This window comes from Malania oleifera, chromosome 12 (assembly GCF_029873635.1).
Source record: "Malania oleifera isolate guangnan ecotype guangnan chromosome 12, ASM2987363v1, whole genome shotgun sequence".
NCBI lineage: Eukaryota > Viridiplantae > Streptophyta > Magnoliopsida > Santalales > Ximeniaceae > Malania > Malania oleifera.
The window spans coordinates 31071547-31095155 of record NC_080428.1 but is presented as its reverse complement, the minus strand read 5'-3'; positions in this window follow the sequence as shown (position 1 = coordinate 31095155).

The following is a 23609-nucleotide window of genomic DNA, read 5'->3' as shown; positions in this document are numbered from 1 at the left end:
ACGCTCCAAGACTAAATGATCAGGTAGTGGCTAATCTTGAGCCAGTTGCATTAGTAGATTATGAGGTAAATGAATCTTACCCTACCCCATTTACTGATTCGTGCATGTGGTGATTCTTATGCTGAATTTTGTAATATATCACATGCTGAATCATCTATTGAAAATAATGATAGTTCTATTAATAATGCATGCGATGATTCTTATGAAAAGTTATGTGATATATCTTATGATGAGTGATTGATTGTTTCTAATGATGATATTGTATGCATTGATTCCTATAATAGTTATAGAGATAAATCTTGTATTGAATCATGCAATAAGTTTTATGATGAAAGCATGTCATTGAATAGACAACTAGAAAATGATTCATTTAAAATTCATAAGTCTCTAGTTAGAATGTCCTATCATAAAACTTTTCTGAAAAATCAAAACAAAAAGGTAGGAATACAATTAGAAGAACTAAAAGATTATCATTCTATCATTGAAAATAAAAAGGTCGTGAAGGTTTTGAAAATCATCTATCTACAAAGAATAACTTAAAATTGTTTTGGAATGATTTTCGAATCCACAAATGCAAAAGACTACTTTGATAAACCCTTAGGAATTAAAAGGAAAATTCTATTCAGTAAGGGTTCAGGCTTAATTCATAAATCCTATAGTCTTGCCTGATCAGGAAAAAAGAATTTAAATAAGCATAATTCTTCACGAATATACAAAATATGCTTATTTCATGAAAGAAAAGGGCACATGTGGTTTAACTGTCTATTTAGAAGTACCAGAGGCTTAAGTAAAGAGATGATATGGGTAGTCATGGTAGCAAACCCAATAGAAGATGAGGAAGGATCGTTTCAATAGAAATAGCATAATTACTTAATTCTTCCTTAGTTCCTAGGTTTAAGGGTTGTGATGACTATAGGCTCGGGAAGTGGTGCATTTCTTTGAATAAACATGACTTTGAATATTTTGCAAAGATTTAAACAATACTTTAAAAATATTCCTTAAAAATTTGTTTCAAGAAGCTCTGAGAATTTCCAATCAAATACCCAATTAAAAAATCTTTGAATAAAAAAATAGCTCTAAAATATCTCAAAGGTTTAGTTATTTCAAAAATAAGTTTCTCAAATATTTATTCGATCAATTAATATACAATATCGAAATATTGATTTATTCTCCCAATAAATATATTGAAATAATGAATGAAGGAAAACAAAAATTAGATTTGTATATTCAAAGATTCTCAAACCTCAATACCAACGTTAATGGCTAAACATGTGTGTGAATGCCTTTAAGATCAACGTAACGAATGCCTAGACTAGATTTGAATGCTTTGGAGTGCAGGCAAGAGGTGTATTTTTGTTTAATGCTCTCAAGATCAATAAAAAATGTTCATGGCTCCCCAGATATGTTCAAAAGTGAGGCACTAGGGTTTTTAGGTTAATTTTATAAGAGTTCTCAACCCTAGGTTTAATCTCAGCCATTGGATCAATTTAAATGGATGAAATTTCATGCATATCCCCGTTGAACGTAGTTCTACACCCAACATTTTCGATGAGAGGACACCTTCGTCAACAAGTGTTCAACACTCATTTTTCAACGTGATCATGAGTTCATTGACGAGAGACATGTCTGAAATTTTTGTGCTCTTAGTATTTTCTTGTCGATGAGAACAAGTTGTTCATCGCTGAGTGGCCTTCATGCATTCGTCGACGAGGCCATTGGGTTCGTCGATGAGGCCTCCTAAATTTAGTTTAACTTAGACTCTTTTAAATAAATTATTCATGATATGCATGTGTCCTAAGGTTAGTCTAAGGTATGATTTTGAGCTTCGAGCTATATCATATAAAATATGCAAATACAATGAAATCTAAATACCCATTCTCATGACTATCTTGAACTTGACGCTTGCATCTCCATTCTTTTACTCTTTTAGTTCTATGGATTGTGTCTAGTTGTATAATTTTTAATCCTCATGGCTTCCATGACATCCTTAACTTCCATGCATGCTAAATAATGTTGTTGTTCATACTTTCAATGCACAGATCAAATACGAAGTGATTTTTCATTATCAAAATAGGATTGGACTTATAAAGTCAACTATAATTATCATATGAATCACTGCATGAATTGTCAACCAAAACATCACATGACTTATCAGATAATTCATCATTAGATATGTCACAATATTTGTTACAAGAATCATCGCACGCATCATCTATAGATTTATCATTAGATTTAGTACATGTTATATAGAAGCATTTGCAATAGGAGTCATCAAAAGAGATAGTGAGAATCATATACCTCACTAACTGCAAATGCTACATGCTCATGATTTACCTCCTCTTGATCATTTGAACTTGGAGCATCTGGAGGAGTGATCTCTTTCTCCTTGGTCTCTCCATATTTTCTTTCCATTTCTTTGGCACTTGTACATGACATAATCTCAATAAAGATGTTAGAATCTGAAGCGCAATATAACATGTCCATGGCAATTGAATTTGCATGCACAAAAGTAGTATCATTTTCATTCGTTTGCATACAAGTTCTTCTAACAATCACTTGCCAAACCCTCCAGTCCATTGATTTTATAATTATGCTTATTCTAATTTTCCAGTGGGTGTAATTTACACCACAAAAAAATGGAGGACTGGAAGGTGATCGTCCCTTTCCAAATGGGGATACACCAATGAGAGCCATTGCAATCTTTTACAAAAGCTGTTAAGCCTAGTGCAACAAGGCTCTGATACCATTTATTAGGTTTTGTGTATTCCCAAGAGGGGGAGCTAAATTGGGTATTTAAAATTTTGTCCTAGGTTTAGCTAATCCAATAGTTTTACGCAACCTAGGGTCTGTCTATGCAATTATAAACCCAATCAACACATGTACAACATATAATGAATCAAGCATACAACATACATGTGCTGAAAATAAAAGTGTAGATAATAAATTACGAAAATATAAAGTACATGCACAATATGTTATCGGGGTTCGGCATCAAAATCTATAATCCTTTCTTAATTTTTGCAAATAAGCTCATATACATAGCCTCACACAAATATTTTACCTTTGGGATATGGTGGGAATAATTAAAAAAGTTTCAAACCAGTTTAACACAAATAACCCTGTGTTACCGTAGTTAAAATTATTTCAACTCGAGAGTTTCAATCGACTGAACCTTGGGTTCGGTCGTCTAAATAGACACATGAGAAAAAGTGGATTTTTGATGTTCAGGTGCCTAGTGACAATTTCGATTGGTTGGTCTAGGCGATTTTCCAACCTTTTCGAGTTTCGGTTGCCTAATTCTAAGTTTGGTTTGCTGAACTTCAACTTTCGGTCGCCCGAGGTCAAAATCAATGTGAACTTCGGGTGCCCGGACAATTGGAAAGGTCCTCATTATAAGTTCATCCGACCAAGATCACCCGAAGTTAGGTCAACATTTTGACTTATCAAACATTTGGTTGACCGAGGCAATTTCAATGCATACATTTGGTCGCCCGAAGTCCTTTCATTTCATGTTCTAAGTCCTATTTTAAATCATGAGTTACCATTGATTTCATAGTTGACAGTGGAACTTTTTTAAGTGCTTGTGCAAGGACCTAGGGTCAGTCTACAGTCTAAGATTTTTAATTAAGCCTAAAAACATGGTGTTTTTTCGACCTTCGGTCAACCGAAGTCTGTCTATGGTAATTTGTTTCCCTATGGTCAATCTACGGTCATGTTGAGCTTATATTTCTACCATGCATGCCATGCATTAATTATTACAGACCGACATAAATTATTACATACCCAAATATAATAAATGCATTTACCAATGAAGCACAAACAAGTCTTCTTCTTTTGCTCTTTATTTTCCCATTGAATACGATAGGAGTATGATCTTTAAGTTCGTTAGGCTTCTATAAATCCACTCTCATATGTGTGTTGTATTGTAAACCTACTCACAAACTAGATAGACACATAAGATCCTTGTATTTTTTCAGCATCAAAACCAAAGATTAGTCTTAAAAGTCAACAATGAAGCCATCGGTCGATTGGGGAAATGGTCAATCGACTAGCCTTGGGTGATTTCCAAAAGATCGAGACTGGGTCAAGTGGCCTTAATGCATTCGTCGACGAGGCCATGGGGTTCATCAATGAGGCCTCTATTTGCCAGTATTATTTTGCTCTAAAAAGTCCATCCAACCTAGAACTAATGTAAATATATTTTCCCTAAAATGCATGGGTCCTAAGGTCAGTCTAGGGTATATTTGAGCTTCCAACTATATCTTATAAAATATGTAAATACAAGTGAGACTAAAAACACATTACAACTAAAAATTTGAGGTGTCTTCATCCTTTTGTCCTTTTAATTTCATGGAATGTGCAAGGTCATATGCGCTTCAAATTCCTCATAGCTTCCATAGCATTCGTATAATCCATGTGTGATAAATAATGTTCCTGTTAAAAGGTTCAATGCACATATGAGATAATTGTGTTTTATCATTATCAAAACGAGATCGGACTAAAAAAGTCAACAATCTCCCCTTTTTTGATGATGACAAACACAAGAGCAAAATGCATAAATTTCAAAATAGATATTGCAATTCAAATATATCCAAAGAGAAGACAATGAGATATTTCAAGTTGAAAATTTTAAGTTCAGCTTAATATGTATCTAGATATAGCAATAAAGTCGAGCTAAATATACATCTAGATTTAGCAATAAAGCATATGCACATTAATCCTCTCCCCTTAATAATCCTTTCTCCCTAAACACAAGGATTATGTCATTTTGCTCATTAATCCTCTCCCCCTTTTGGCATCAGCAAAAGGGTTAAGTTTAAGTTAAGTGTAAGAACAAAAATTCTTAGCATTAAAAAAGATGACTCCTCCTTTTGGAAACAATTTTTATATTAGCTCAAAAAAAAAAAAAAAAAAGAACTTTCCTTTTTTTTTTTTTTTTTTTCATTTAAGCTCATACACATGATGGACTATGCAAATTTTTTTAAAAAAATATTTCTCCCTTTTGATCTCAAAAAAAATTTCTCTAGTACATTTTGAAAAGAAATATAACCACAAAGACTAACCATACAGATCCTAATTATATCAATGCATTTTAAAATAGGATCATATGGTTAAATCAAGGAACTTGTGGCAAAGCAATATATATTTTTCATTTAGAATATTCAACAAGATCATCATAATTAAGTACATGCCATAGAAAGTTCAATGCACATCTAAGAAAAAAATATTGGTGAGCATAATAGGATAAGAAATAATTTCCAGACGCTCCCCCTATGAATTTGAATACTTGCGTAGATGGAATGAAATGTTATACTTATCAATGATTAATTTCCTACTATCCATTCTTGCTTCATGTTTATATTATTTGATGGGTAGTTTATCATTTTGTTTATAGCGTAAATTGTTATTGAGCTATTGGATTGCATGCTTGATCTGAATGTCATCCGCATGGCTGATATGGACTTGAGAATTGCATTCTGGTAGTGGATTTAGGTTGTTGCATGTTGACTTTTAAATGATGGATAATTGAAAACATGTACAATCCTGGTATTTCTTTGAGTTTTCCTAGAATGCACTGAATCATATACATGTTTTTAATCCTAGGAAATTGTAGTTCATGGACACCATTTAGTCCAAGTCCTTGGGTTATGAACTTCTTGTAGGACCCAAATGGTTAATTATATTATTTTAAATTCAATATCACATGTCATGATTAAAGTTCATAAACTAGGGAATATGCATAACAATTGGGGTAGTTTTTCATTTCACACTCTTTTTTGAGTTGTGTCATCTTCATAATAAACCCCAACTACACAACTATTGCATAATTATTTGAAGTAAAGCCTTAAATGGCTATCGTATGCTGAATTGAAATGCATTATGCTGTGTATTTGTGCTGAATGATTTATATTTGATGCATGTTGGAACCTATTCGAATGATGAATATATGATGAATGCATAAAAATTTAACATCATCCTTGTCTGAAAACACATTCATGTGTGCATGCAAATATACAGGAGACCTGAGTCCCATCATTAGAAAATAAAAAAGAGTTTTATTTTAGCATTCTTGTGGATTCATATGCATCATTGCTTTTGTTTTTGAGTCCTAAGCTTTTACAAAAACCATGAACATCATATCCCACTTTTATGGATCTATAATTTGATATGGATTCTTCTTGGGATGTATGAACGTCGTCATAGGACTTAATTTCAATTTTTTTAATGTATGTTTATTCTATAGGGATTTTACTAGTTGATAAAATGGCTTAATATTTATCCAGTAAAATTTTTTAAATTTGTTGCTTATACTATTTAAACTCTCAATGAATTTTCACAATTAGTATCAGTATAAGTAATTAACATCATCCAAGATAGGATTCAAATTGAAAGGGGGTGCATGTTGTAGTATTGTGAACAATTAATGATTTCCCCTCTTACGACAACCTATCCGGTTGGAGCACAAAAGGTTACTTAGCATGCCCAGTCTGTAATAAGGATGCTAGGTCCTTATCCTTGAAGCATGGACGCAAGTTATGTTTTATGTGTCAACATCATTTTCTATGACCTGGACATCCTTGGAGAACTTGTGGCGTCAAAAGCTTTGATGGAAAATCTGAATGAAAGTTGCAGCCAAAGCGACTAAGTGGGGAAAAAATATTAAACCAACTCAAGTTGATCGGAGATGTGAAAGTTGGGAAACTGCCAACTAGTAGAAAAAGAAAACATGCTCAGTGGGAGTTGAATTAGACAAAGAGAAGCATCTTCTTTGAGTTGCCATACTAGAAAGAACTTCCACTACGCCACAACTTGGATGTTATGCACATTGAATAAAACGTTTTTGAGAATGTCATTTGTACATTGCTGGATATAAATGGGAAGCAAATTCTTCTAGAAGAATAGAAAGTCATACAAAAAATATAGGGAGTCTACATCAGAGAAGGAAGTTTCTAGCAAAAGAAAAGAAAAATCAAATGCTCTCATGTGTTATAATTGCAACAAAGTTGGGCACATCAAGTCGGACTGCCCACTACTAAAAAAGGAGGTTAAGAAAAAGAAGAAAACCATGAAGGCTGGGACATCATGGCATAAATTAAGCAGCAGTGACTCAGAATTAGACCACAACGACTCAGAGGTCACTAATCCATGCTTGATAGCACACGATGATGAGGTATCGTCTTCTAGTTCAATATCTGATGATTGTGATTCTGATTGCATGTCTACATTTAGAAAATTACAATTTGAATATATTCATGTATCTAAATTGTTGAGTAAAATAACCAAAGAAAATGATGATTTGAAAAAGAAATGTGAAAATTGGTCAAAATTGTTTAGTATTTGCAAAAACCTCTCATGCTTCTATTTTAAAAGAAAAAGATGTGACTATTGCTGAATTTGAGAGGAAATTGGAGGATAACTCCAAAATTATTTTTAAATTCATCAAGGGCCAAACGCAATTTTGAAAAACTACTTGGTGCCCAAAGGAATTTGTTAAGTAAAGAGGGTCTTGGTTTTAATGGTGTTGAAAATATTAGACAACCTAATCTTTACTTAGGACATTTCACACGTTAATCAAAATCTCATGTCCTCCCTAAAGATCCTAAGTGTAGAATAAAATATTTTAAATGTAAACAAATCGGTCATATTCAATTTGATTGTCCACCTAGGAGTAAGCCTGCGAGAATTAGGAAAGTATGGGTAGTTAAAGGCAATTCCGCTACTAACCCCAGTGGACCCAACAAAATTTAGGGAACAACATCAGTTACTTAGTTTATCTTGCAAGTATGCCTAAGATCGTCTACCCCTAAGGACTGGTAGTACCTGGATAGTGGGTGCTCGTGACACATGACTGGTGACAAGGGTAAATTCGCATCAATCATCCCCAAGGATGGAGGATATGTGACATTCGGCGACAATAAAAAAGGACGCATCATCGAGGTAGGTAAGGTTGGTAAGGATTCTTCTCTTACTATTGATAGTGTTTTATTAGTTGATGGATTGAAATATAATTTACTAAGCATAAGTTAATTGTGTGATAAAGGATATAAGGTGTCTTTTGAAAATGATAAATGCATAGTAGAAAATAAATCATACAACAAAGTGCTTTTTACTGCCAATGGCCATGAAAATGTTTATACTACTTCTCTTGATATTTTAGTGTCACAAAAAGTAACTTGTTTTTTTGCTGTAAATGAAGTTAGTTGGTTGTGGCATAGGCGCTTAGGACACGCTAGCATGGACTTGTTGTCTAAAATTGTTAGAAAAGAATTAGTAAAAAACTTGCTTAAAATGTCTTTTATAAAAGATAAAATCTGTGATGCATGTCAAATGGGTAAGCAAACAAAATCTAGTTTTAAGAAAAAGAAATTCATATCTATCACTAGACCACTTGAAATGCTTCATTTAGATTTTTTTGGTCCTAATTCTGAGCAAAGTCTTGGTGGTAAATCATATGCATTTGTAATTGTAGATGACTTTTCTAGGTTCACATGGGTGTTATTTCTTGCATATAAAAATAAATCATGTGAGTAGTTTACCAAGCTTGGTAGGAGAATTCAAAATGAAAAGGGATATAAGATAACTCATATAAGAAGTCATAGAGACACGAAATTTAAAAATGAGGGCATAGAAAATTATTGTGACTTAGAGGGCATATCACATAACTTCTCTACATCTAGGACACCTCAACAAAACTGTGTGGTAGAAAGAAAGAATAGGTCACTATAAGAAATGGGTAGAACTATGCTGAATGAAAATAACTTACCTAAATATTTATGAGCCGAGGTTATAAATATTGCTTGTTATGTCATGAATAGGGTGTTGATTAGACCGTCAATTAATAAAACTCTTTATGAATTGTGGAACAACTATAAACCTAATATTTCCTATTTTCATGTGTTTGGTTGTAAATGCTTTGTGCTTAGGGATAATGAACACATAGGGAAATTTGACTCTAAATCTAATGAAGGTATTTTCCTAGGTTATGCACTTAATAGTAAAACATATAGGGTTTTTAATAAAAGAACATTGACTGTCATTGATTCATGTTGTGTTTGATGAATCTAATCTATTTTCTATGAAAGATGATGAAGATGATATTGATATTCGAAAATGCTTAGATAAATTATCTATTAAAAACAATGCAACTAAAAATTCAAGAAGTAAATGATAAATCATCTGAAGATAATGAAAATGAAATTCAGAAGTTGCCTAGAGATTAGAAATTTATTAGAAACCATCCTATAGATCAAATCATAGGTGAACCATCCCGTGGTGTAGCCACAAGATCCTCCTTGAAAAACCTAGTGAGTCATTCTGCTTTCTTGCCCCAAGAAGAACCTAAAAATATTAAAGAAGCCATAGAGGATGAGTCGTGGGTGATGTCCATACAAGAAGAACTTAATCAACTTGAAAGAAGCAGAGTATGGACCCTAGTTCCTAGGCCTAGTGATCATATCATTATTGGAACTAAATGGGTATATAGAAATAAGAAAGATAAGAATGAGGTAGTAACTAGGAATAAGGCTAGACTAGTTGTCCAAGGTTATAATCAGGAGGAGGGGATTGACTTTGATGAAACATATGCTCCTATTGCTAGGTTAGAAGCCATTTGTATGCTTCTTGCTTATGTCGCCTTTAAAAATTTTAAATTGTTTCAAATGGATGTTAAAAGTGCTTTTCTAAATGGTTATTTTAATGAAGAAGTATATGTAGAACAACCACCCGATTTTGAAAATCATAAATATCAAATCATGTTTACCGGTTGTCTAAGGCCTTGTATGGATTGAAACAAGCTCCTAGAGCTTGGTATGAGAGGCTTAATGGTTTCGATTAAAAAATGGGTTTATCCGTGGCAAGATTGACACTGCACTCTTCATCAAATCCAAAAATGATGATATGCTTCTTGTTCAAGTTTATGTGGACGATATCATTTTTTGAGCAACTAATGATGAGTTGTGTATTGAAGCTTATTCCATTTTTAAGCCGCATAGACTCTTTCCTACTCGATTTTATTGCTTAAATCTCATTGTAAGTGTGCTTGAGTGTTCATCTCAAAGGCCTAAGCTCTTTCTTGTTATTGATTGATTGAGGTTACTTTATTAGAGAGCAAAGCTTCAAGTTTCTTTAGGAGACTTTGTTAATAAGTCTTCCTTAGGAATACTTCATTGAGTCTTTGATTTTTGCATTGTCACTGCAATTCTTAAGGAGTTCATATTGGATTTTGATTGCTAAAAATATTTTATACATCATTTTCAATAATATCTCTTGTGCTTTTTGTTGAAAAATTTATTTTGAAATATTTGTTTGAGTGCTAAAAGATCTTTGTTGCTATACCTTTTGATTGAGATTATCATTTTATTACAAAGGTCAAATAAATATTTTACAAACCATTGTTTAAATATCTCTTGTGGTTTATATTGAGAAAACCTTTTGTTGGGATATTTGAAATATACTTGTGATCTTTGCTAGTGTATTGTGATTAAGAATATTATTTTGACATAAAGATCATATCACTTACACTCTTACATACTGATTGGATTATTAGCATTAATTTTTTAGAGTAGATACTAAGACTACATTGACCTTATCATATCTTATCGTTTGGTAGTGTGCATTGATTTGTGATATTGTGTGTAGTGGTACATATCTGCTTATATAAGTAGCATTTTCGTGTACATAAATTTCTATACATTTGTTGTATTCTAGGCACGAGCTTGAAGAGGGAGACTAGCCTTGGCGATAAATGAAAAAAAAAATATGAGAATAATAAAAACAAAAAATCAATAGCTCTCAAGGCTACTAAAGATAGCTCTAGTGAAGAAGAAGAAAATGAATTAGATGATGATAATGTAGCCTTCATCACTAGAAGACTTGGAAAGTTTTTCAAAAAGAATAAGAAGTTCACTCGAAAGTTTAAAGGTTCAAAATTTGACAAAAGGGAGACAAGAAAAAGAAAAGGAAACAAAGAATGAACCCCTTACTTGTTATAATTGTAAGAAGGTTGGAAAAATTAAACCTGATTGCCCACAGCTTAAAAAGGACGTTAAGAAGAAGAAAAAGAAGGCTATGAAAGATACATGGGATGACTCAAGTTCAAGTGAATCAGAGGAGGAATCAAGTGATCAAGACATGGCGAACATATGTTTCATGGATAAAGATGATGACGTAAACTTCTATACTAGCTCATCTAAAAAATATAGTGATTAGTCATGCAGTGATTCGTGTAATAGTATTCCTTCGTATAGAGAAATGCAAGCTGAATTATTTTCTCTACATAAAAGGTTCGTAATAGTATCTAAAATAAATCTAGCCTTAAAACAATAAAATGAAAAACTTAAAAATCAACTAGAGACTTCGAAATCAGTTGAAAAAGAATAGGACTCTCACAATAATGATCTTATAAATAAAATAAATGAGATGTCTCAAGATCTAGTAAAGTTGCAAGTAAATGGTGAAAGCAGGAAGGATTTAAAAATAAGCAACCTTAAAAGTAAAATTGAGGATAAAGACAAAATCATCTACAATTTTACGAAAAGGAAAGGAAAACTTTGAAAAACTGATTGGTACTCAAAGAATGTCACTAGATAAAGAAGGAATTGGATACAATGGAGTTGAAAACAAAAGGTAAAAGAATATTTACATGGCGTACTTTGCAAAGGAATCAAAATACTATGCTAGCACATCCTCCACTAATGCTTATGAACACACTACTTGCTTCTTGTGCAAGAAAAAGGGACACATAAAGCTTGATTATCTATTTAAAAGAAAAGAAATGTTAAATTTAAGGAAGTATTGAGAATAAAAACTGAAACAAAAATTCCTAAGAAGGTTTGGATACCAAAAAATAACATCTTGAAATCTTCTTGCTGGTATGCTTTAGAACCACTCCATCAAAAGACAAATGACACTTGGATAGTGGGTGTTCAAGACACGTGACTAGAGACAAGTCCAAGTTCACCAATGTAATACTTAAGGATGGTGGATATGTCACATTTGGAGACAATGCCAAAGGAAAAATAATCAGTATCGGTAAAGTAGGTAAAGAACAATACTTAACATTTGATGATGCTTTACTAGTAGATGGATTAAAGCACAATTTACTTAGCACTAGTCAATTAAGTAATAAAGGCTTTGATGTAATCTTTAAACAAGATGAATGCATAGATAAAAATAGAGAAAATCATGATATCTTATTCACAACGAATAGAGTTAATAACATGCAATGAAAATAGTGGAGGATTTGCAAAGGGTTGACCCTAAAAATAGGGATACACCGAAAAATTAGCTGTTGCGATCTTTAACATAAGCGGTTAAGCTTTTTACAACGAGGCTCTAATACCAATTGTTGGAATTGGTGTGATCTCAAGAGGGGGGTGAATTGGATATTTCAAACTTTTTTGACTAATTAAAACATTTTGATTCACCACCATTCATATCTCATTCAATATTAAAAATGTGTATGTAAAATGATTAAGCTATTAGTGCAAACATACACATGTGTAGCATATCTCCTTTAAATTAAATGTGTACATGCAAATAATTTTAGCAGTGAACAAGCAAACATACAAATATGAAAATTAAAGTGCAATAATTAAATGAGATAAATAGATAGAGAGAGAGAGAGAGATAGACACACACACACACACACACACACACACACACACATGATATTTGTTATCGAGGTTTGGCCAAACCAAGCTACGCCCCCACCTTGGGCATGCCTCCTAAGGATTACACTATCCTTGCTCACTTAAATGGGCAAAGCAGAAGCCATTTACATCTTCTCCTTAAAGGGTAAGGAAAACTTTAGCTCAATTATAAGGTTGAGCCCAACTTGTCTCACTTGTGGGGCTGAGACTCCCCAGTTCAATTTACGGGCTGAACCCAACCAGTACAATAAAAATCATTTTTGTACATATAACATGTTTTTGAAAATATAAGTAGAGATATACACATTAAGCTCAAATACATACACTCTAATATAATATGAAATATATGCTCAGTAGAGTAAAGGTGTTTTTAAAAATAAATATTCTAATCTTTGAAGAAAGATATATATGATAAAGTGTTTCAAAGATTTGTATCCTAATAAAATATTTCTCAAAAAAAATATTTTCAATGAGAAGTAGGAGAACCTAGCGTTTTGGTTTTTCAAATGACTTTTGCAATATAAAAATTTTTCTATGAAAGCATAGATGCAAAAATAAATGTCCAAATGAAATACTCTCTTAAAATGATTTTCAAAGAAAGAATGGAAGAGAGTTTGAGAGATTAAAACATTTCACCCCAAAGAAAAGATTTTTGCATTAAAAATGGTTTGGGGGAACTTTGATTAACAAAATAATTTGAGATGATTTGGGTGTTAATCAAAGTTACTAATCTGGACTTATGAGGGTGTATTTATAGATTTTTCGAAAATTATGACCGTTGGGAACACGCTCGGTATTTTGGAAAAATTTAATTAAAAAATTAATGACGTTTTAGCCCTAAAAAAATTTCCAACCCAGGAGCTTTGGTTGACCATATTAAAGGTTCGGTTGACCATATCATTGAGTTTGGTCGACTGTGGATAATTTGAACTGCAAGTTTGGTCGACCTTATCAGGGCGATTTTGAACCCCTTCGTGGGTTTGGTCGACCAAGACAAGGTCAGTTGACCGCACCTCTAGGTTTGGTCGACCATGGCCAAAATGAACAGTGAGTTCGGTCAACCAAGTAATTGGGGTTTAGATACGTGTTGGTTTGGTCGACCGAGGAAGATACATTCAAAGAAGAATGGTCGATCGAGTGATTACGAGCTTAAATTGCGTAATTAGGTGTTTTAGTTCATGCATTGGGACTTATATTTTTAATTAAATATCTAATTACTCTCAATATTTTAACGTTATGTCTTATTTATAATCTCTAGGTTTTATTGAGCAATTTATGAATTTTTGGCATTTTTTTATCGCAGAAAAATTAATGGGAGCTAAAACCGGCATCAGTTTGTAATTCATGCATAACTTTTCCATCCGATCTCTGATCGAAATGATTTGAAACTCCAAAGAAAGATGTGAAGATTATCTATGACTTTGATGTTTCAAGTTTCAAGAGATACAGCCTCTAGGATGGTCGATTTTGGCTTTGTTCGTACGAAAGTAAAACGAAGGAAACAAGAAGCAAAAACAAAAAGAAGAAAAGAATATATATATATATATATATATATATATATTCGCGGGAAAGTAAAACGAAGGAAACAAGAAGCAAAAACAAAAAGAAGAAAATAATATATATATATATATTTATTTATGTGACTCGGCCAAGCAGCCAGGTCTGGATCCACCTTGGCTGGGCATAGGGTTCTCTCCCCACTCCCCCTTTCTATTTAATCTTCTCTTTTCCCTTCATTGGCTGCGCCCCCAGGCCATTCTCTTCGCTTCTTCCTCCTTCCCTCCCTTCTCCTTTCCTTCCTTTCTTTTCCTTCCACTCCTCTTTTCATCTCTCTCTCTTGGCTACTTCTAGCGAACCTGAGCCTATTCTCCCTTTTCTTCTCTTCTTCTCTTCCATCTTCTTCTTCTTCTTCTTCTCCCTCTCCTCTCGATCGTATTCTCCTCCCTATACTACTGCTTCCTCACTTCTCCGGCCACTCCTATGCTGCTACTGTGAAGTGAAGAAGACCCCCCTTTATACTGTGCCATAGTTGCTGCTTCTTCCCTCTGTTCTTCTCAGCAAAAGACTCGAGTGCTCTCCTTCATTGCTACCTTGCTGCCAGCCCCACAGAATCGAAGCCCTTCATGCTACTATTAATTTAGGTATAATCCCAAAAGGGGGGGTGAATTGGGTATTTTAAACTCTTTCAAACTTATTTACCAATTAATCCCTATTTTTATATTTAAATAATTAGACGTAAGAGTTTGAGGCTGATTTAGATTTATTTAATCAATGAATCCTTTTTACCCAACTAAGAGTGTGTGGAATTATTCAACATACACATACAAGCTAGATATTGAAATGCGATGCAGAAAGTAAAAAGATAACGGAACAGAGAATGCAAATACAATTTTACAAGGTTCAGCCAACTCGGCCTATGTCCTCACCTTGAGCAACCCACTCAAGGATTCCATCTACTGAAGTTCCTATTTCCTGAATTTTTTTCTTTGTAGTTTGAAAAATTGCTTTACTCTCTTTCTTGGATTTTTTATAAAAATATTTTCTAGGGTTTTAAAAATATTTCTATGTTCATGAATGTCCCCTAATGAGGTTCACGAAATGCATGAGTCCTAAGGTAATTCTAGTTTATGATTTGAGCCTCAAATTAAATCATATGAAAATGTAAATACATGAGTTCTAAGTACCCATTCCCATGACGCTCTTAAACTTGTTGCTTGCATCTTCATTATTGTACTCTTTGAGTTCCATGGATTTTTCCAAGATGTGTATGCTTTAATTTTCATGGCTTCCATGACTTGTCATCCTTCCTTGCATGCTATATATTGTTCCTGTTCATAATATGCACAGATCAAATACCACGTGATTTGTCATTATCAAAACAGGATCACACTCGTTGAGTCAACAATCTCTCCCTTCTTGATGATGACAAATATATGAGCAAAATATATAATGGGCTATGCCTAACAGGGCTCCCACTCAAATAATGCATCAAATATTCGATAAATGAAATTATGCTCATGCTAAATGAAATATGCTCATGTTCATACACATACATTTACCTTATTGCAAATGAAATATCCTCATGTTCATACACAAGTTGTTTAGTTTGATTCTTCCCCTATAGCCTGATTTTTCTCGCCTTTACACAAGTAGATTTGCCAACAAATTTTGCTCCTGATTTTCAAACATTGTTTGCTATTATTCTTCTCCCCCTTTTGCACAATTAGTTTGGCCAATAATTTTTGCTCCTGATATTTCTCCCCTTTTGACATCAACAAAAAAGGTGTATAATAATACATGAGTGGACATAATCTTATATTTTTTTCTCCCTTTTAACTCTTAAAGTTTTAAACTTGTTCATCCATGAAATTAGACCAAAAAAAATTCCTTCACCCCCTTGCTAATGCATAAATCTATGTCGTGGAATGTAAATTGCATTGTGAACATACACAGTGTGCTAAATTTCAAAGATTATGTAAGGATACCAAATGTTAATTAATGTGATATCGAATGGGAACAAATAAGCTAAATATGAAACTATTGACAAATTGTGAATATTAAGTGACGTTGCTCCCCCTGAATTATGTTATCTAATAAAATTCTAAGCAACCTGTCGACTATGCATCAAGCCTAATTCACGTCTAATTTGGATAAACCTATCCTCAACAAGTGGTTTCGTGAATATGTCTGCCCATTATTCATTCGTGCATACAAACTCAAGTGTCAAATCTCCTTTTTGCACTTTATCCATCATCTTTACTAATTCTGCATCATTCCTTTTAGAAGCTTTAATATTTTCTTGCAGCGTAGACTGTAGTATTAAGTTGGCAATGAATGTCTGGTGATCACCCTCTACCAGCTCCACACTGAGTCTCTTCAAATCCATCTAGTTCGAATGCTGGATCATCACCGCTGACAATTTTGCTCAACTGATTTTCAGTTGAGAGCCTCAGCCATGACGTTTGCTTTCCCTGGGTGGTAGTTGATAGTGCAATCATAGTCTTTAATAAGCTCTAGCCATCTCCTTTGCCTCATATTCAGGTCTTTCTAAGTGAAGAAATACTTCAAACTTTTATGGTTAGTGAAGATCTCACACTTCCAACCATATAGATAATGCCTCCAGATCTTTAGGGCATACACCACTACAACTAACTAAAAATCATGTACCGGGTAGTTCTTTTTATATTCCTTAAGTTCCCAAGAAGTGTATGCAATAACCTTCCCGTGTTGCGTTAACATACACCTGAGTCCCTTCTAAGACGCGTCATTGTATATAACAAATCCATCCTCTCCTGATATAATTAATAACACGTAGGTAATGACAAGCCACTACTTCAACTCTTGGAAGCTCTTCTCACACCCGTCGGTCCATTCAAACTTTATATTTTTCCTCATAGTGGACCCGATAATCTAGAAAACCCATCCACAAAACACTGGTAGTACCTTGCCAAACCTAGGAAGCTTCTGATCTCCTGAATGTTCCCCAGTCCCACTGAATTCACCACCGCTTCTATCTTACTTGGATCTATTGATATGCCATCCCCTAGGATCACATGCTCGAGGAAAGGGACTGAAATTAGAATAGCTTCCCAAGAGGGGGGGGGGTGAATTGTTTTTTTTTTAAATTATTTTAATTTTAATTCTTAATTATCAATCAATCACAACAATTAAATATAAAAAAAATTCAACCACAACCAATTAAGATAATCAAAAACTCAATCTTTATCTCAATAGCCTTGTAATGAATTGCTGAATTTGTATAAGCCCTATGTTTATTCCAAACTCACAAGTTTTCCTTATGTTTAGTTTTTAAACAAACTTTTAGATTAATAAGTTTAGGTTGATCAACCAACGTAGTCCCTTTCAGTTTCCGCAATCAATGTTGATCAAACCAAAAACAAATTATCCTCCGGTCTATTTAACAACTAAACACTTAGAATTAATCAATTAAAAGCATACACACAAATTATAAGTCTTTGCTGAAAAAGTAAAGAGTAAGGAAGACAAGAAACACAAGATTTTACGAGGTTCGGCTTATACCCAGCCTACGTCCTCGCCTTTGGCAAGCCACTAAAGGATTCACTAGTTTAGTTTCGTTAATGGTTGGAACAATATCGATTACAAAACACTCCTTCCTTTAGGCTAGAGCCTACCTCTCCAAACGATATTCCCTCGTTTGGTCCAACGATTCTACAGCCCTGAATCATCTATGAATAAGAATCAAGATGAAGAGATTTTGTGTACAAGAAAACACTCTCACAGCAGAGTAGGTTAGTACAACAATTAGCACAATAATACTTTAAAACAATTCAAATATAAAAGAATTTGAAGCTCAATACTTAGTATGAATCACCAAATATCTTTCAAAATATGAAAGATTCTGACTTTGAAAGCTTTGCTTCGAAGTTTGAATTAGTAGCAACTCTGTAGTTGAACACAAGAGAGTTTGAGAGCCTTTGAGAACTTTTGATTGCTTGAAAATTTCTTGGTGTATCAAACCTTTGAGGATTTGGGCTATTTATAGATGTTTTGAAGCAATTCCATACCCCCAAAATTTCCTTAAAATAGTTTCTGAAATTAGGAATAGCTTCCCAAGAGGGGGGGGGGTGTGAATTGGCTTTTAAAACTTTCTTTTAACTTCTTTTAAGAATCCTTAACTTCTTTAAACACTTAACCAATTCTTTAAGTTATTTGTTTAATTTCACCAATCACACAACAACTTAGTTAAACAACCAATCAATTAAACACAATCTTCAAACCAAACAATCAATTTACTTTCCAAGTACAAGTCAAACAACAAACAACCAAACCAAGATATAAAGTATTCAACACTTTGGTAATATAACAACTCAAGATGGTTGTTTGTTTATATTTTCCAAATTTGAACCAAGCCCTGTAATGAATGAAAATTTATGTTTGTTGATGTAAAGCCCTGTATAGATGAATCAAATCACTCTTTTCAAATATTTAGAACTCAAATAAACTCTTGGTAAATTTATCTTTGGGATGTTAACCAAGTAACGTACTCCCGTAAGGTTTCCGCAAGATATGGTTTAACCAATGTACTCCCTTTTGGTTTCCGCAACCCAAATCAAAATTAAACCTTAAGTTTGTTTGATTTCCAAATACATGTAGTTTATATGATTTTCAAATTTAAACCATCCACACAATTTAAATATACTGAAAATAAAGAGTAAGGGAAAGAGAGAATGGGATGGAGATTTTTGCGAGGTTCGGCTTATACCCAGCCTACGTCCTCGCCTTTGGCAAACCACCAAAGGATTCACTAGTACAGTTTCATTGACAGGTGAAACAACGCCGATTACAACACTCCTTGGTTAAGGCTAGAGCCCGCCTTCTCCAAACGATATTCACTCGTTTGGTCACTCCTTACATAGGATAGAGTCCGCCTCTCTAAACAATGTCCCCTTGCTTAGCCAATGATCCAAACGACCCTTGGAATGTCAAAGAACTATAAGAAACACAAGATAAGATTTGCATACAAGTATACTCTCTCAAAGAGCAAGTTAGTACAATTTCAGCACTATATACTTTGAATGTAAAATACCAATATGAAATACAATGAAGCTCAAGTATAGAATTCACCAATATCCTTGTTAAAAGAGGATTAGAAGTAGGAATTCAAAGGAGGAATAATTAGCACTTCAGAATTTCTCATCAAAATAGATTTGCAACGAGTGAGCAAGAGAGCTTTTAGAAGAACAAGAATGCTTTCAGCTTTACAAGCAGATTTTTCAATTCTTGGATGAGTTTTGATTTGAAAAACCATGTATTTATAGGCTTTCAAACTTGTTTCCATGTTGCAAAAGTTTTCTTAGAGAGTTTCCCAAAATTTTAGAAAGTTTAGAGCTCAAACGGCTATATTTTAAAACATGAAAAAAAAATTTTTGCCCGTTGAACAGTGTTCAGTTGACTGAAGTTACAAGTTCAGTCATCTGAACTGCTACTGCCTGCTGTATATTCTTTCCAAAAAATATTCAATCGACTGATCTTAATCTTCAGTCATCTGAAGTCATCTGTTCAGTCATCTGAAGTCCCTCCGTGAACAGTGTTCAGCTGACTGACAGTAGTGACCCCATTTCAGTGTTTTAGCCATAACTTTTTATGTATAACTCCAAATTAGGTTTCCTTAGTGTGAAAAGAAATATAAGAGAAAATCCTAAAACTTTCATGTTCATCACTTTTTAAAATAATGAAGTTTTGATAGTGAAAAATACACCTGAATATGGCTGTATCAAAATCGGCAGCAAACAGAGAAACCTTTTCGGTGCTTTTTATTCCAAAAATGATTCTAACCCTTTTAAAATAATTTTTGACTTTATAAAATTATTTTACAGATATTTTAAAAGGTATTTAGGCCCAAGAAGTTAACCTAAGAGCTTCAAAATATTGCAAACAATATTTTAAACATTTAAAGTACTTACATGAAAAATTCTAAAACTCTTCTCATTCTAGGTTCTTGAGGCTTCATGTTTTGTTTCTTCAAACTTCAAGCTTTCATATTCTTTGAACTTTCTCACTTTGCTTTTTCTTTGGCTCTTTGAACTTTAATATTAAACCTTGGCTTTCAACAACTCATTCATGTCTTCATATTCTTCAAGGTTTAATATATCATCTTCAAATCCATGCTTGGACTCTTTTAAGCTTCATTTGATCCTCTTGAGCACTTTGACCTTGCTTTCATCATATTTGATCATTGTGGGCACTTTAACCTTGCTTTCTCATATATGAGCCCTGAAACAACATTACTCACACAAATATGTTAAATTCCACTTGTTTGTTAGCATCAAAACAAGATAAGAAGATTTTAAGCCTTGTAAGGCCAACAATCTCCCCCTTTTTGATGATGATAAACAAGGTGCAAAAATGTGAGTAAGCCTTAAAAAGGGTCCCCCTTTCAATAAGCTTCATCTTAAAAATACTTAGAAAGATCAATATTAATTTCATCAATTATGTTCATCAGTTTCTTTTGGTTTTACAAGCTTTTTCAATCAATATTATGCTCATGCTCAATTATGCTCAATTTTTGCTTCACAACTTCTCCCCCTCTTGACATCAATCAAAAAGAAAAGAAAAGATTTAAATTCAAATACAAATCATTTTTGAGCATATCAATGACCATGTATTCCAAACATATGTACACACTCAAGTTATTGTTTTTCAATATTGCATGGATAGTGTGTAACTCACAGCATTTATTCAAGATACCAGCTGATAATAATTTGATGATTTTTATGATATCAATTTAAAATTTAAAATTTAATTCATGATGTTAATCGATTTATGACACTCCCCCTGAACTCAATACATTCAGATTTGATACCAATTATGCTTTTAAGTTTATTATTCATGCTTCATATATTGATTTATATCCTGTATGTTCTCATGAATATACTCATCAAATATCAATATCATGCTAAGATCATCAATGTCACATCATGCTTATAGACATAATCATGCTCATAAATTATTTGACTTTGTGATACCAAGTGAGCTTTAAGATTTGATATCTATTGAAAATTTTAACATATGATACCAAAAATACTTTATAGATACCAAAGCTTAATATCATATCATGCATAGTTCATGGATATAAAAAATATCATTCATAGCTCATGGATACCAACATAGAAATCAATATAAATCAAATTTATCCACTTGATTCATTGTTAGCATGCATAGTCAAAAATTAATCTTATATCAAGATTCATGCTCATGCTCAATAATCTCATGCTCAAACTCTATTATTCTTATATCAAGATTTAACTTCATGATCATGCTCAAGTTTGCAATATAATGAGCCATAAATGATCAATATAAGTCAAGTCAAGTCAAGTCATACTCATGTAGCATATAACATATCAATACATCACATAAGCAAGTAAGCATGTAACATATAGCATCAAGGCGCTTATATAATAAGCTCAGATTTGATATTTTCTTTATATCTTCTTAAGTTAAGCCTTGTAAAAAAATCATCCTATGATTTTGGTCAACAATGCCATTTTCTATTTTATATATGTGTGAAGCCATTATTTCATTTTTGGTACCCATATTTTCTTGGGTCCGGAGGATTTTTGAATGAAGGTTTCTTTTATCTTCCATACTTGTTTTGTTTTAACACCTTTCCTCTTAAATTGACATTCAAACTTTATATGCCCCTTTTTCTTGCATTGATTGCACATGGTGTTTATGTAGGCATTAGAAGATGTGTAAGTATAGTTGTTGGATTCTTTCAAGAAATATCACATGTAAGAAATCTTTTTTTTTTTTATTTTCAATTCCATTGAAACCAATGCCTTCTTTATTTAGAGACATTCTTTGTAAGCCAATCATCTTATCAAGGTTTTCCTTTCCTTTTGTGAAGCTGTAAATAATTTTATCCTTATCTTCAATTTGACTCTTAAGATTTTCTATCTCTTTCTTGTTATCAACCTTCTTTTGTAATTTTTCTAACTCTAGAGATAATTTTCTTATTCTATCCTCTAATCCAGAAATATACATATCTTTCTCATATACGGTAGAGGATAAGGATCGAAGGTCTTCTATCATCTTTTCATTCTTGGTTTCTAATTCTTTGATTTTCAAGTCTTTCTCCTTTTCAGCAAGATTTTTAGCTTCTAACTCCTTTGTCAAAGTTTCATTCTTACTTTCCATTTTCTTGATTCTAGACTCTTTTTCTCTTTCTGCATTCTTTAAAAATTCTAACTCTTTCATTAAACTTTCATTCTTATTCTTCAATAAATTATTTTGATTATTTGCTTTGATAAGCATCTTATGTACTTTGAATAAATCATTTTGAAGTTCATCATAAGATGACATACCCTCATCACTTGATTCATCATTACAAGAATTATTTGAAGATTTAGTTAGGGAGCTTTCTTCGTTATCCCATGCCATAAAGCATGTGTAAGAAACCTCTTGGTCACTTATTTCATTCTTCGAACTACTTGTACTATCCCAAGTAGTGGCTTTCATGGCTTTCTTCTTTTTCTTCTTAGATTCTTTCTTTAGTAGTGGACATTCCGGTTTGATATGTCCAGCTTTGTTGCAATTGTAACACGTAGGAGTTTTATTCTTTGATTTCTTACTAACTTCTTCTTCTTCATCATCCGATTCAGATTTTTGAATTCTTCTCTTGAATTTGTTTCTCCTTCTTAGTATCCTTGCTAGCTTTTTAGATATAAAGGCTGCTTTATCTTCATCCATCTCTTCACTACTAGAGTTTTCTTGTGAGGTTTTAAAGGCTATTTTTTCTTGGGCTTTAGTTTTTCCACTCTTTTCATTTATTGCCATTTCATATGTAAGGACATAACCTATAAGCTCATCTAAGGAAGTTGTTTTCAAATTTCTTCCTTCGGTTATGGCAGTGCCTTTTGATTCCCATATGATTGGTAGCCCTCTTAGAATTTTCCTTATCATTTCATAAGTAGTGTAGGTTTTTCCTAATGCATTTAGGGAATTGATTATGTGAGTGAACCTAGTAAACATATTTGTAATTGATTCATCCGGGTTCATCTTAAAGGTTTCATACTCGCTTGTAAGCATATCAACCCTATTATCCCTAACATCCGTTGTTCCTTCATAAGTAACTTCTAGCTTATCCCATATTTCCTTAGCTGATTTGCAAGCCATTACTCGATTAAATTCATTAGCATCCAAGGCATAATATAAAGCATTCATAGCACTAGCATTAACTTGTAGTATCTTATAGTCTAGGTCGGTCATATCATTTTTCTCTTTGGGAACTTGTTTTTCATCAACCATCTTAGTGGGAATTTGGTCACCTTCCATGACAACTTCCCATGCTTTCCAATTCATAGTTTGAAGATATATTTGCATTCCCTTTTTCCAGAAGGTATAATTCAAACCACAAAAGATAGGTGGCCTAATTGAAGATTGTCCCTCTCCAAATGGAGCTATGCCTAAGTTAGCCAG